We start from the raw sequence: 15,862 nt of genomic DNA on the forward strand, positions 1-15,862 counted from the left end.
CCGACGTCCCCCTGTCGGTCCCCGGATGCGGACGAGTGGGACAGTGGGTTATGCCTCTGCGGCGCCTGCGGCGCCTGGGAGTCCTGCGGCCTACCCGCCTTACCCAGGTCCGTCAGCGACTCCCGCACAGGTGCAAGAGTTTCATGCTGCCATGGACCGCCTGTTTAGGCCTCGGGCTCCCGCTGGCGCGCCTTTGGGCCCTGCGGTTTCGTGTTAGGATCCTGTCGGGCCGCCAGCACTGCCTGCGGCCCCTGTCCCTGCGGCTTTGGCGCCACAGGATCCTGCGCTGCTGGTTCTGGCCACAGCGCCACAAGGTCCCACGCTGCAGGCTCCGGTCCCAGCGCCACCCTCGGCTCTGCCTCCTACGCCTCAGTGGATGCCATTGGTTCCGGCGCTGCCCCTGTTCCAGAACAGTTTTGTGCCCACCTGGGATCCGAATAGGGACACGGCGTCGATTCAGCCCTGTCCGGCGGCGTTCCCGGCGGCGTTCCCGACGCCGATTGTTCCTTCCCCGGTCCCTGCCTTCCGCTGCGGTCTGCGTCACATAGGGCGGAGGTAAAGGATGACTGGGAGGGGTCCGAGGACCCTCTTGCTCGTCAGTGTGACTCTGAGCAGGATTGGGTGAACGACTTGGAGGAGGCCGGCGGCCTTGATGTCTCCTCTGACCCGGGGTTTGCCTCTCCCCCGCCCATCATGGAGGAGGGTGCCTTGTACAGGGTGGTGCTCCGTCGGGCAGCTGAGGTCCTTAACCTTGATCTCCCTACGGTGGCTCTAAAGACTAATCTCCTCACTGAGGTGCTCCAGTCGACGTCCACTTTGTCGGAGCCACTGCTGCCATTTAATGATGCCCTCACTGACGTCTTGCTGGGCACTTGGTCGCGGCCGGCCACAGGGGCCCCTGTGGATAAGAATGTCGCCAGGTATCATCGCCCGCCGCCGGGTGACCTTGCCTTTTTGACCACTCATCCTACGCCGAGAGTCTGGTCATTCAAGCTTCGACGTCCCAGAGTGCCTTTCCCAGGGCCCTACCGGATAAGGACTCTAAGAGGCTGGAGCAGTTCGGCAAGCTGTTGTTCTCCTCTGCCAGCTCGGGGCTGCGGTCGGTGAACACCGCATGTCTTTTGGGCCGCTATTCCCAAGCCGTGTGGGATACCGTTGCTCAGGTGTTACCTCAGTGTCCTGAAGAGGTCCAGGCTGTGCTGTCCTAGGCTGTGGCAGAGGGTATGGATGCGGCTAAATTCAACATTCGGTGTGGCTTAGAAACCGCGGACTCCCTCTGTAGGGCAATTTCCACGACTGTGGCATTTCGTCGCCACGCCTGGTTGAGATCTACCGGGTTCTCACCAGACGTTCAGAACTCGCTCATGGACATGCCCTTTGATGGCACTCACATGTTTGGTGATAAGGACTCTCGGCCTACGGCCAAGTCCTTGGGTCTTTCCACCATTCGTCCGGACACGTCTACTTTTCATTCCTTTTGTTGCCATGGAAGGGGCACCCCTGCTCGCTCGTTCAGTCAAAATCCTGCCCAGAACCAAACTCAGCATGGGCGTGGAGGCCGCCGTGGCGGCTCCGGGGACGGCGTGAGGGTCAGCCCACCTCCACCCACGCAACATCCACCTCGAAGCCTTCTTAGTCCGAGCTTTGGGATGCACTCCACACCAGTGGGCGACAGGATTCTACATCACCTTCCACATTGGCGTTCTGTCACTTCCGACAAGTCGGTGCTGCAACTCGTCCAGAGGGGTTACTCCCTCCCCTTCAAGTCTATCCCCCAGCCATGCCACCTCAGTTCCACCGCATGTCGGGGGATCACTTTGCGCTTCTCCAGCAGGATGTTATGGCCCTCTTGGCCTAGGGGGCCATCGAGCGCGTCAAACTCAGCCACCGGTGCATGATGGATCGCGAATGGCGTCTGAACTCGGACGTGGCGCAAGATCTCTTTCAGTAGGGCGGAGAGCCTTGGTTAGTTTTATTTGCCATCTAAGAGAACACACAATGTCATCAGTTCTGTGCGTTGGAATTTCCCAGGCGGCACTCGCTCTGCGATGCTTTTCGTCGCTAGTGGAGTTGCAGTCCATTGTACGCCTTTCCGCCTATACCACTTCTGCCCAGAGTGCTGAAGAAGATTTGGCGCGACCGGGCCCAAGTCATTCAGGTGGCTCCGGATTAGGCATAAAGGTACTGTATCCCGAGCTACTCAACATGGCAATCGATCCCCAGATCCGACTGCCTCTTTGGGACGATCTTCTGTCGGTGCAGCAGGGGACAGTCCTCCACCTGAACCTGTCCAGCCTCCACCTCCATGTGTGGAGATTGAGCAGCTACAGTTGACAGCTTTCGTTCTTCCTCCCGAAGTCTGTGATGTCATTCTGGCAGCCAGGCGTCCCTCCACGAAATCGGTATACGCCTGCAGGTGGGAAAGTTTGTGGCATGGAGCACAGCAAAGTCTGTGGATCCCCTTTCTGCCGCTCTTTCCGAAGTTCTTCTGTTTCTTCTTTCCTTGGCCCAGCATGGCTCTGCTCTGCTCTGGGCACTATCAAAGGTTATCTTTCTGCCATCTCCACCTTTCTACTGCTTCCAGATCAGCCTTCTCTTTTTAAGTCCCCAGTTGTTAACCGTTTTCTGAAAGGCATTACGCACACATTTCCTCCTGTGCCGTTCATCATTACTCAATGGGACTTAAACCTTGTCTTGACATATCTTATGTGCGCTCCCTTCGAGCCCCTTCATAACTGTCCTTTGCGTCCTCTTACGCTCAAGACGTCTTTCCTGGTAGCTAACACCTCTGCCAGAAGAGTGAGTGAGCTCCAGGCTCTTTCTCCTAAACCTCCTTTCCTTTCTGTTCATCCGGACAAGGTGGTTTTAAGGATCGGATGTCGGGGTTACAGTTCTACCCTACCTTAACAACAGGGCTTCCCCCTGGCAGTTGTCAACCACTTCCAGATGAAGGAGAACCTTTTGACATTGTTGGAGTTCACGAGCAACATTCTAAAGTCACACTTGACTATTTCGCAATCTCCCCTTTCATCAGAGCCATCCTGGATATGTTGAGATTTCCTAGGTCATCCCGATGTTTCATCCTCTATCCTGGTTCCCAATGAGCATGTCTTTGAGGCTTCTTTGTCTGCCATTCTTCAGTCTCCTGCATCCTGCTTACCGACCATACCAGATGACACATGCAAGCTCTGCAGTGGGATATGCAATCTCACTAGGCCCAGCACCGGGGCAACCTGTCAGATTCCATCTAGTTGGTGGAAGAGACTACAAAAGATCTTTAGTGGTGGCTGTTCGACTACACTTTGATCAGCGGCAGACCGTGCTCCCTCCCACACCCAGAGTTGATGGTGTAAAAGATGCAATATTACTGGGTTGTAGAGGTCATCTGAAAGAGGTGTAGATCAGAGGAGTCTGATCTCTGGTGCAAACCTGCCTCCACTTCAGTTTGCTGGGGTTGAGCACAACAGCACTGCCATGTGGTACTACAACAATCAGGGTGGGGTCCTGTGCCAGAAAGCTGTTCACTTCTGTAACTGGCTGATTCTTTAGGCATTTCCCTGCTGATACACTGGCAAAATATTTAAATGCCAGGGTGGATGAACTCAGCTGACGAAGCATTGCTGATCACGTTTGGTAGTTACACCCGAAGGTGACAGAGGGCGTCTTCCAGAAATGAGAACCCTGGCTCAATCTTTCACCACAACAGAGCATGTGCAATGTCCATGCTTTTTCTAAGAAGTGGAGCACAGTACTCCAGTTTGCCTTTTCCCCCTACCTCTTCTGCTCTGAGTTAAGATGATGATCAGGAATTATCTTGCCCACGTCCTTCTAGTGGCATTGGATTGGGCCAGGAGAGTGTGTTGCCTGACATGCATTAGCTAAGATACAGCCTTCAGAAGATCTCAGAGCTCATTCCACCAGGGCCAAATCTATCACTGTTTTGGCACGAGTAGTGCCTGTCCCGGATGGCATCAAAGCACATGTTTACGAAGTAATCCTGCCTTGACAGTCAGGTCCTCCGTGATGGGAATCTTGTTTGTTTGGTCTTGCAGGACTTTTTAGATTGGGCGATTCCACCCACCCACCAACTAGGGAGGTGCTAGGTTGGTATCTATTCACAAAGGAGGAATCTGCGGTTAGAGGTATCCATCGGAAGAACAAAGGAGGAATCTGCAGTTAGAAGTATCCATCAGAAGAACAAGTTATATAGGTAACACTCTTTCTGGTGGATACTCAGTCTAACTGCAGATTCCTCACCCACCTCCCCTTTCTGTGGAATAGTGTCTTTCCATTTAAAAAGGTCTCAGTTTAGGAATCTGCCTGCATGATTCTTCCAATTTGCTGATGGGCACTGCTCTGGTAGTGCAGAAAATAAATTGGCATCAGCACTCATGGGTGGCACTTACATATGACTCCACTTATCACTTCCATGGTAGATGTGGAGTCACACACGCCACCTGCCAGCGTTCCGGAACATTTCTTTTTTACTTTTCTGGATCAGGTCTGATGAGTTGGGATATTCATTAAGTGAGGAAGCTGCAGTTAGATAAAATATCTAACAGAAAGAGAATTATAGAAGGTACGTAACTTGTTTTTTGAGTAATTTCTGAAATTGTGTCTATGCTGACTAGTTGGTTGGTTAGAATATGTATTCTCATGTTTTTGGGGATCGGGTGCATCCGATGGCACCATTAAGTAATAGCAATAGGTTGAAAAGGTAATGCAAGCATCGCCATAGAGCAAGGGAGTTGGCCCAGGGGCAACTTTGGGAAAATCTGTTGGTTAAAAGGCAACAAGCTATTAGGATTAATCACAGGTGTGGTGCAAGAGGTTTAAGTGTAGGAAAAAAAAGTATGACTTTGTTTTTGAAATTCAGAAAATTATTTTAACAGAGATAAATTATTTGGCTACCTTTGTAAGTAAAACATTTAAGTTTGCATTTTCTTGATTGTCACCCCTGCCTTCAGGAGAATGAGGAATTTCAAACAAAGTTCATATAATTCTACTGGCTTTAAAAATCAGTGAAATCTAAAACCTTGGAATCATGGACTTTGAGCCATAACCAGTCAATCATTTTTTTTTTACAGGAAACTCATTGGATTAAATCTAAATTAAAATGGTCCAGGGCTTCAGATAAAGGAGTAGACATATTTATAGCAAAACAACTCTTGTCCATTTTTTTTAGTTAGTCAGTTATAATGGCCCGATAGCTGATTACTTTATCCCTCTCGATTTAACAATATGTCTGTTGACACTCAAGGGCCAATTGATTATTGGGGGAGATTTTTATTAAATCCTAGACTCCAGGCTTAACTCTTCTAATTGTCTAAAGGATAAAATGGATATCATAGACCCTTGGAGGGATAACATCTAAAGAAGTTTGCTGCTTTTTAGGTCTATCGTGATGGAGCAATTGTTACCAGATGCAGATGTAATGTGATCAACCTAAAAAGAGCTATCAGGAGTATTACAGAGAGGGGTGTGGGCTGCGACCACATGTTGGTAGTCAGTGGTACATGTTTTGATTTGGCAGATATGTACTTCCATGGAAAAAAGGGTTTTTTCCCTCCTCAAAGGTGTGATTATTTTGTTTACTTATCAGGCTGTCTGAGCCAGCAGGAGTATGGCAGTGCGAGCTTGAACTTTTGGAGGCAAACACATGGCATTATAATGATGTTTAAGTGTCTTAGATAACTTATGGTGTCTGTTTTTTCTTTGGCAGCAGCACTGATGGGAGGAGGGCAGTCATGAGGAATGTATTACAGTTTCATCACCTTTCATCATTAACAGTGGATTTCAGAGTGCTGTTTTTCTTTGAGTTCAGTATGGGATGCCCATGTCTAAAACAATCTACATGGATTTTTAGGTCTGACTTGACAGGACAGCTGTTGGCTGATCTTATATGATCAACAAAAAAGAGCTTCAGAGTACTACTGAGAGAAGGGCTTATGCACCATCTACATATTGGTCGCTGAAAGTGCAGCAGTAAAACTTGTAGCTGCACGAGGGGGCTGCTGACCTTCACGAGCCCCCCCTGCCATCACCAAAGCCTGGGGGAGCGATTTTGCTGCTACTGGACCATGTGTGGGGGCCATTGCTACACGGGCTCACACTGGTGGGACTCCAAGTCCCAGAGTGCTAAGCGTGCTTTCCGCCCCCTGTAGTTGACTGGGCGTCCTCACCTGTGCCTAATAAAGCGCCAATCACAACCTGCGGAGCGGGACGTGCGCGGCCCATGGGCATCTCCCGTCCTGCGCTCGTCATCGCCAGAAAGAGGCAGGGCAGGGCCCCCCCCCTTGGTTGTCCTGACTGGCATTACAGAAGTACCAGGCGGTAAGACTTCTACTAGTCTATCTCCCCTGCCACCATCACAAGCACCCACCTACGCCGCACAACCTGAGGTGCACCAAGGACCTTCAGACTATAGTGACTTTTTTATCATTTGTTAAGTGGGCTGGTTGTGTCATAGTGGGGGTGTCTAGAGCCAGTTGTACATTTTCAAGCCCATAATTGTAGATTTTCTCCCCAGGTATTAAAGGTCTACAGGTCCTGAAGTCGGACGAGTGACGCTGTAATCTAGAATAGAGTGATACTGGGAATCAACCTGCCACTAGCCAACAAAATGGGGAGGAGGGTAGGCCCTACTCGAGCCCAAACGACAAGCACCCCCCCCCCCCCCCCTTCCCACAACATCTATAGATTAAATGCTTCAGGGGGCAATAAGGGTGGTGGATTCTGAAATCGAGTTAACAGAAAGGCGGTTATCACTTACTCTCGATCTGTTTATTTCCCTATCTATACAGATCACTCAGCTGTACGAACGGCGCATTCTCCCTGTTATGTATCCAGTTGTGGAGATGCGCGGCCTGCGCCACACGGAAATATAGCTCAAAATCCGGCGCACCCAGACCTCCAAGGTGGTATGTTAGAACCAAAATGTTCCACTGCACCCTAGTTTGCTTCCCAGCCCACGCTAGCTTTATCATCAAAGATTTAAGACAACCAAAAAAACATTTCGGTAAGACCATAGGGACGTTCAGGAATAAAAACAACAATCTAGGTAGTACTATAATTTTCATGATCGATATCCTACCTACCAAAGAAAGAGGGAGACCCACCCAAACATTCACGTTATCCTCTAGCCGTGCTATGGCAGTCCCGTAGTTCTCGCGCATAATTACCTCCGGATCCGTGTGCAGCTGTATACCCAGATAATGTACCGAGTCAGTGGTCCACCTCAAAGGGTACTCCATCTCAAACTGCTCTGTAGTCGCGGTCATTGGGAACGCAATGGATTTGTTCCAATTGACCGTTAACCCAGAGAGGGCCCCAAACCGCACTACCTCCCGTAAGAGTGGCGCCAGGTTTTGTTCTGGCTCCCGAACATAGAATAGTGTGTCATCCGCATAGGTCGAGATGATCAAGCGATAATTAGGAAAATTCACCCCATGATGGCTGTGGTATTCCCGCATCGCACAAGCCAACGGTTCCGCAACTAGCGCGTAAAGCATGGGCGACAAGGGGTACCCCTGGCGAGTGCCCCTCCGGATAGGTATCGGATCCGTCACATGATTCCCAAGTCGGATACGGTCGTCGGGTCCGAATACAAGGCAGCCATCATCTGTAGGAACCCCTGACCTAGTCCTAGTCTCGTTAGTACCGCTCTCATGAAAGGCCACTCCACCGCATCAAATGCCTTCTCCATGTCTAAAAACACTTCAATGGCCTTCTGTTCCTGGGAGGTGTGCTGCAAAGCACCAAACACAGTCCTTAAATTATACGTAATATTACGACCCGCCACAAATCCTGCTTGTTCTGGCGCCACTAACTCCGGGGTCAGCAGTGCCAACCTTGTTGCGAGGATTTTCGCATACATTTTTGTGTCAACATTCAAGAGCGTCAGCGGTCTGTAGGAGCCATACTCCTCAGGAGGTTTATCCGGCTTCGGGATGGCCACAATCAGTGCCTCTCTCATCGAGGCCGGCATCACACCCGTCTCTCTCATATCAGCGAATAAGGCAGAAAGGTGGGGCAACAACAAGTCCAGGAATGTCTTCTAAAAGCCCACTGTGAGCCCATCTGACCCCGGTGCACTACCTGCCTTCATCCCACCCTAGGTCTCTTGAATCTCGTCATGTTCTATTGGGAGTATCAAGAATTCTCAATGCGCATCTGATAAAAACGGGAGCTTAATATGTTCCAGGTAGTCCAGAATATCTTCCTCACTACCCGACCCCAGCGTATTATAGAGCTCCAAGTAATAGTGCCTAAACCTGGAAACAATCTCCTCCTCAACCGTGAACAGGTCCCCATCCTTCGACTTTATGGCAGTAACCGTTATCTTCCGCCTCTGTTGCTTCACCAGGTTGGACAGCACCGAGCCCGGACGGTCACGTTCTCCATACACCGTCGCATATTTCCCTAGGTGTTTAATTTTTTGCATCCGCCTCTGCCTGATACTCCGCCACTAGCCCCCTAAGTTCTTCTCGGATGTCGTATGAGTCACTGCCCAGCAGTCGCCTCTCACAGTCCGCCACCTGCCGCTCCAGGTGTGCCAATCTTTGTCGAATAGATCGGAGCACCCCGGAGTGCTTACTCTTGGCCACCCCTCTGATATAAACCTTAAATGCTTCCCAAACCGTAGTGAAGCTATCGACTGACCCTATATTAATTGCAAAATATGTCTCTATCGCTTCGTGGAGTTCCTCTCTAAATTGTATGTCTTGTAGCGAATAGGGTAGTAATCTCCACGTGAATGGCGGGATAACTTTCTGTGGTGTTGTGAGTGTCATCAAGATTGGGGAATGGTCGGAGAGAGTGCGGGGGAGCACCTGACAGCTGCGCACTAGGGGAAGAAGACTCGTAGAAGCTAGCCAGTTATCGATGCATGTATGTATATTATGGAAGGCAGAGTAGTGCGTAAAACCACCCTTTCCCGGGTATAAAATACGCCACACATCCGTGAGGTCCTTGCTAATTAGTAACCTATACAGCTCCCTGGCCACTTTAGCTTGTCTCCTGTCCGGGCCACACGACCTGTCCAGCTCCGGGCATCTGGTCATATTGAATCCACTCCCCAGATAACATTAAGGCCAGGAAAATCCCGCGCCACTGTGGCTAGCTGCTGATAGAACTCGGGGCAGTCGAAGGTAGGACCATATACATTGACCACCAGTATTTCCATCCCCCTGTCCATGAATTGTGACATGACATACCGGCCACCTGGGTCCGCACATAACATTCTCAAAGTACATTCCGATTTTGGGTTCACCCAAGTCAGTACCCCTGCGCATGAGTTGTGAAGCCAGCCGCAATATTCTGTCCCATCAGGCCCCTAGCCTGCAACCTTGGGCTGTTCTCGGGCAAATGTCTCTCTTGCAACAGCGCTAAGTCAATATGATGCCTTTGCAAATAGTTCAAGACTTTACGAAGTTTCCTGAAATCGTTCAGCCCTCGGACATTCCACGTCAATGCTCTAAGCGCTTCCTTCCTATTGTCTACTTCCAAGCCATCAAGCGCCATTTACATATACCAATGCATCAAACCCTGATAGGCCACATTGTTCCCTGGGAAAAAGATTGGCATCAAATAGACAAAGTCTGTCATCAAAAAACTTAAACCATGAAAACCCCCCCCGAACCCCAACACCCGATCCCATCCACAGCGGTCCACCCTCAACTAGGTCGCGATGCATCCAAAACCCAGGCCTACCCTCCCTCCCCTTCCCCTCCCAACCAGCTCCCCCGCACTCGGTGTCACCACATGCGGGTGGAGGTTGCTCTACACCAAAAGTCCAAGTCAAAAGTCAAGCTCTGTTTTTGACACTCTTCTCGCCTCCTCTAGCCGACAGCTAGGTGTCCTGTCCACACTAGGAGCGGCTCCCATCATAATTAGTCCCCTGCCTGACTACCACTCGGTCCAGCATTCTCTCGGGCCTCCCTACCCATAATAACCATGTGGAGTACCTGAACACAGAGTCCCTCAGTCGTGGTCGTCCATGCCGCCACCGTAGGCCTTCTCAACTGCCTCACGGTCCGGGGTTTTCCTCTGCTCTCTCGCCCATTCTTTCAGCACCTTCTGCAATGCTCTCGGGTCCGTGAAGATGTGAGTCTGTCCGTTTTGCTTGACCTTCAGCTTTGCCGGATATAGCATCGCGTAGTCCAGCCCTTGTTCCCGCAGTTGTTTTTTCAGCGGTATAAAGTGTTTCCTCGCCTCCTGAACTCAGGCAGTGAAGTCCGGGTACAGGGAGATGTTCGAGCCTTCATATGTCAATGTCTGCTTTTCTCGGGCTGCTCGTAGGGCTGCATCTCTGTCCCTATAGTTAAGGAACTTCGCTATAATGAGATGCGGCGGGGCCCCCGTCGCCAACGATCGATATGCCCGCTCAATAATGAACATGTTGAAGAAGACCTCCGCCCCCAGCAGGGTCGTCAGTAATCGCTCAATAAAGGCTTCCATCTTACCGGTTTGGGCCGTTTCAGGAAGTTCAACGATAAGTACATTACAGCGCCGAGAGCGCGCCTCTAAGTCCTCGGTCTTATCTTGGAGTAGCTGTATCACCTTCCCCAGTTATTTATGACCAGCTTCGATATTCGTTTGCGCCTCCGCCACCTCCGTAATCCTTCTCTCCGACATGTCGAGGCGTTCCGCGTGCTTATCAAGTCGCTCGCCCATTCTATCAAGCCAGTACAGTAGCGCATCCATCTTAGCCACCAGCGACGATATACCATCCTGTAGCCCCTTCTCCATGGACCGCAAGAGGCTTCTGATGTCCTGCTCTTGTTCCACCGGGGAGGGGGACCTGCTACCATCCCCAGTAGACTTGTCTTGCGGTTTAGCACTCTTCTGTGCAAATGGAAGTTTGGACTGACCGCGGTCCGTTTTCCCCATCATGCCCCGCGTCAGGGGTCCAGGCCTAGGATCTTTCGGCTCTCCACCAACCACTCCGGGGACTCTTGGCTACCAACCAGCGCCACTGCCGCAGCCCCAGGCGCAATTCCCAGCGCGCCTCAGAAAAGTGAGCAGATCACAAGGTGCTCAGTCTCTCTCCTACCACACTGTCCAGCGCCACATCAAGGGCCAAACATGCAGCCCCCCCCCCCTCCCCAAGGGCCGCAGCTCCTCTCAGCGCCCGTAACGTCTAATGCACCACATGGCTCCAATGCAGCTCGCACGTGTCCTCTGCTCACACTATCGTCCCGATGTGGGATTCCCCAGGGGTGGCAGGCTGCAAAGCCCCAGTGTAGATCGCGCTTATTTAGCCACAGGGGCCGGCGATTCCGCTCCAGCCTCAAATCTGGGGAGGGGGCCCTCCACACCGCTGCGCTGTCTCGTGGGGGGCAACGGGCCTCTCAAATGGGGCACAGGATCTACTTCAGTGGGGACATGTTACTCCCCCAGGCCCTGTGGGCTGCCGCACCTCTCCCGCTGCCGCTGCATCTCTCCCCCCGACACACCGCTGCCTTCCCGCAGTATCTCGCCGTCTTCCGTAGTCGTTCAAGCGGTAACGCGGGGTGCACTAAGGGCAGGCACAGTGTCTGGCACAGTCGCCGACCCACAGGAAGGAGCGCCCGGACCGCCCAGCTCCGCCAAGGATCACTGCGTTTCCCAACACTCTGTACGGGGCTCAGCCGCACGCAGGGTGACGTCGCGGGGCAGAGCAGTCAAATCGAGGCCGGTGCCTCTCGGCCCAGTCGCACTCCAGGAAGCTTCCCCTCTAGTCGGACACTGCCGCCAACACTCCTTTCCACAGTGCGATCGGAGGGGCCCAGGATCTTCACTCAGCACCTTAACTTAGACGGGACTTCCCCAGCATCTCCAGGGCTTAGGATTTTGCAGGATCTTTTGTCAGCATTGCGGAGCTCGAGACTCAAGCGTCCATCTTGGTCTCGAGCAAGCTCCGCCCCACCCCAGGGGTTTGCAAATGTTTACAGACGCTTCATACCCCATTTCTCAGGGTTGATAGCCCCATTTGCATATTTTTACAAATAACCACAACATTCTTTTGGTCTCTTGAGTGCCAAAATACTTTTGAACAACTAAAGTAAGCCTTCATGTCTGGCCCTATTTTAGCGCACCCAGATGTGACTCAGACCTTTATAGCGGAATCAGAAGCATCCAATGAAGCAATGGGTGTGATTTTGTCACAGCAAAACCAAGAAACGGGACCGGTGCATCCAGTAGCATATTTATCCCAAAAAAATTCTGCTACTGAAGTAAATTACACCATCCCTGAGAAAGAATTACTTGCTATTCGAATGGCCTTCAAAGAATGGAGGCATTCTCCATTGAGGGCACAACATCCTGTCACTATGTATATAGACCAACAAAACTTATAGTATTTGAGATCAGCCAAGGCATTACCCTTGCCAACTACATTGGTCACTGTTCTTTGCACAATATGATTTCGTAGTAACATTTAGACCAGGAGCGGACAATGAAGATGCAGATTCTTAGTCCAGATATAGAGAAATAGAGTCTCCTCCTAAGAGTGAATCTATCCTGCTCATTATAGCACCTTCTCACATCGTAGGAGCCATTACCCTAGAGACATTTCTAGAAAAGATTAAAAAATCATTTACGCTGATAGAACTAGCACAGTCTGTGGCAAAGAGTCCAGTGAGACATGTTAAAGAGGAATTACCATTCCATGCAAAATAGTTATTTGTCCATACACCAGATTTATGAAAAATAGCTTTGTAATGGTGTCATGACTCTCCTGTGCTAGGACTTCCAGGCTGAAAGGATTTCTAATGCTACTGAAAATGTCAGAGAGAATGTGGAAGAACATATCAGTGGACTTTAGGGTGGGCTTTCCGACATACAAAAAGTGGCATACGCTGATGGTGGTTGTTGAGTGATAATCTAAGATGGCCCTCTTTATTGCTTGCATTGATGTCCCTTCTGCTCCAATATTAGCGCATCTGTTGTGGGAACACATAGTCCGTCTGAATGGCGTTCCTAGAACACTTCAGATCAAGCTACTCCGTTCACCTCTCAATTCTGGTAGGCATGTTGTAAAGCATTGGGTATCCAAGTTGGTCTATCCTCTAGTTTCTACCCTCAAAGTGACTGTCAAACGGAAAGTTAGCCAATGTATTAAACAATACTTACGTTGTTTCTTGAACGACAATCCTATGGCTTGGAAGGCAACACTTTGGTTGGCCGAATTTTGTGTACCATATGGTACTCTATTCTTCTATGGGGTTTTCTCCTTTCTTTGCTTCTGGGGGGTATCTTCCATATTACCATCAATTAGTAATTCCCTATGCACATGAGGAAGTTCCACATGCTGCTCAACATATTATACAGTTGTCCAATATTGCTAAGGTTACACGTAAACATGTCATGGCAGCTAAGGAGAAAAATAAATGTATTTGTGGACAGAAAGAGGCAAGCAGGTGTGATACTGTGTGATATCTACAAGATGTCTCAAGTTTAAATACCCCCATAAATTCCAACCTCAATTCAGGGGGCCCTTCGAAATAGTGGAACAAGTCAATCCAGTGAGCTTCAAATTGCATTTGCCAGCAACCATGAATATACATCCCATGTTCCATACGTTATTATTGACGCCTGCTCATAAGACAAGACCGTGCCAACCTCCGGTTTTCATTAACCGGTATCCAGAATGCCAAGTGAAATCAATCAAAGGGATGCGGAAAAGAAATGGACATATCTGGCATCTAGTATCATAAACTGGTTATGGACCAGATAAGGATTCTTGGGAACCAACATATATCATTAAAGCCGCCTTGTTAATACTTCAGTTTCTGTCATCAAGAGTGGCAAATGCTACAGGGGGGCAATATCATGCCCAGTTACCTCCGTGACTAACAAACAAGAAGGAGCAATTATGCATGAAGCCGCATGAGCCACAAGGAAGACCATGGTGGCAGTGCCCCAACACATCTTACTTCAGTATGGATGCCATGTTTGCAGGACTCCAAATTTAGCAGAACACGAGAACTCGTGTTAATTGGTCAGCTATTTAAAGAGTCCGGAAGTGTGGGGCGGCGTCATTCTGATTGCTTTGTCTCGACGGTTTTTCGGTTCAGTTCCAGCGGTGTTGATGTTCCTGCAATTCTTTGTTGCAGACTATGCTAAGCTGGAATTTGTTTGAGGACTTTGTTTCCTTTCGGCGGTCGGGAGCAGGCGGTGGAATATTCAAGCGTCGTGTTTCCTTTTGGCGGTCGAGAGCACTTGGCAGAGAACAGGCGACAGGCTATTCCTAGTGTTGCCAGTTGCGGAACTGCTATGTGTTCGAGTGTCTTGCTGAGTTTGGGATTGTTCCATGCTGCTACATGTGTTGAACATTTTGAGATGCTCAGTTTGTAACAGAGATTCAATTGGATGTCGAGCGTACTCTTATGCCGGATTTGGATTCCAGGTCATCTACAAGGGGGACATTATTCTGATTAACATGGTCTCACTATATTGTGTGTTTATAATATACCTGGTGTAAATGCATTGTATTATTTCTTTGTTTAACGGGTGTGAGAGACTTCTTAAAGAATAGCTCTGTGTAATGTCAGCTGAAGCTCTGAAATAAATTGCTTCTGCTGTCATGATGAATTGCGCCTACTATTTTCGATTTATTAAAGGTACAGGAGTACAGAAAATACTAATCAAGATTGCATATTTATATATTATCAGCAATCCAGTGATGGTTTGAATTATTGTTTTCTTTTCTTAGATCTCCTGTGTGTGTGTGTGTGTGTGTGTGTGTGTGTGTGTGTGGATGTGAGCCCGCGTGTGTGTGCGCTTGAATGAGTGTGTGTGTGTGTGTTTGTTCGTTTGTTTGTTTTCATTCATTCATTCATTCCTGACACCCTCTGGCAGCTGGGAAATTTTTTTCCATGGAGAAATCCCCGTCACCCACATGAAATATAAGAATATTCCATCCCTGCTTACTGCCCCATACCTATCTGCGAGAGGCACTTGAACACCCCACATTTATGAGTGTGCAGATGTCGAGCCACTTTTGCAGACATGTCCAATAAGAAACACCCGGAAACCTGCTTCTCATCCTACATGTGTGATTGTGTCGTTCCACAATGCTATCAGAATGTCTTTATTTTCCCAGCCAATATCATAGGGTACATTTCAGCTGCTTGCGATTCTGGGATTCCAGATTGAGGATCTACCCTCGCAAATGAATTTATGGCAAGCCCTTGTGAAACTTAGGTGTGTTAAAAAAAAAAGTTAGGAATTCATTCCTAAATGTATTTGCAGGGCTTTGCATAATCACTACGAAGAGGCATTGTTTCTACCCTTTCGGGATCCATGTTCAAATAAGTTGTTAAGAAATGTGCTATGGTCGCAGGTACATGCTGGGGCCTCTGGGAGTTCCACTTGTCCCTGTCTGAAGGGATGCAAGGAGCACAAACAGCCTGATGGGATCACCCTCCTATATCCCCTTTGGCCCTGCCCCTGGACCTGGAACAAATCATCGAAGACCGCTGTCGGCTCTCCAAGCATCAGCATCCCTAGAATACAACACTGGTGCTTCAAATGGTAAGAGGGGCCCTTGCATCTTCTCCTCGGAGCCCTGGCGAACGGCTCGCCTCGGGGCTCTCAGTCCCCGCTGCTGGAGTCCACAGACTGCCAATGATATAATGATTTTAGCCACCTGAGAATTCTCGTAAGACACAGTTGCACTTTATCCTACAGTTTGACGATAGACCACTGCCATGGTGGCAGTCTGCTGGCTGAAGACCATGATCTTTTGGTATTCCAGCACAAGGGGATGGAAGCGTAGACCTGTCTTTGCCATTCCGCAGCCAAACACAATTCAATCAGATGTTGTCATATAGGTCTTTCCTGTGCTCACCCTCTGCCCTTACTGCTCAGCCACAACCCC

The 15,862-nt window shown here is 49.6% G+C and overlaps 1 protein-coding gene across 5 annotated transcripts in view; it reads left to right on the forward strand.

Annotated features, from left to right (window-relative positions):
• Positions 1-15,862, forward strand: part of KIDINS220 (kinase D interacting substrate 220) — a 942,023-nt gene that overhangs the window by 446,712 nt on the left and 479,449 nt on the right. The gene's annotated exons all lie outside the window — the stretch shown is intronic.

Source organism: Lissotriton vulgaris, chromosome 6 (genome assembly GCF_964263255.1).
Source record: "Lissotriton vulgaris chromosome 6, aLisVul1.2, whole genome shotgun sequence".
Taxonomy (NCBI): domain Eukaryota; kingdom Metazoa; phylum Chordata; class Amphibia; order Caudata; family Salamandridae; genus Lissotriton; species Lissotriton vulgaris.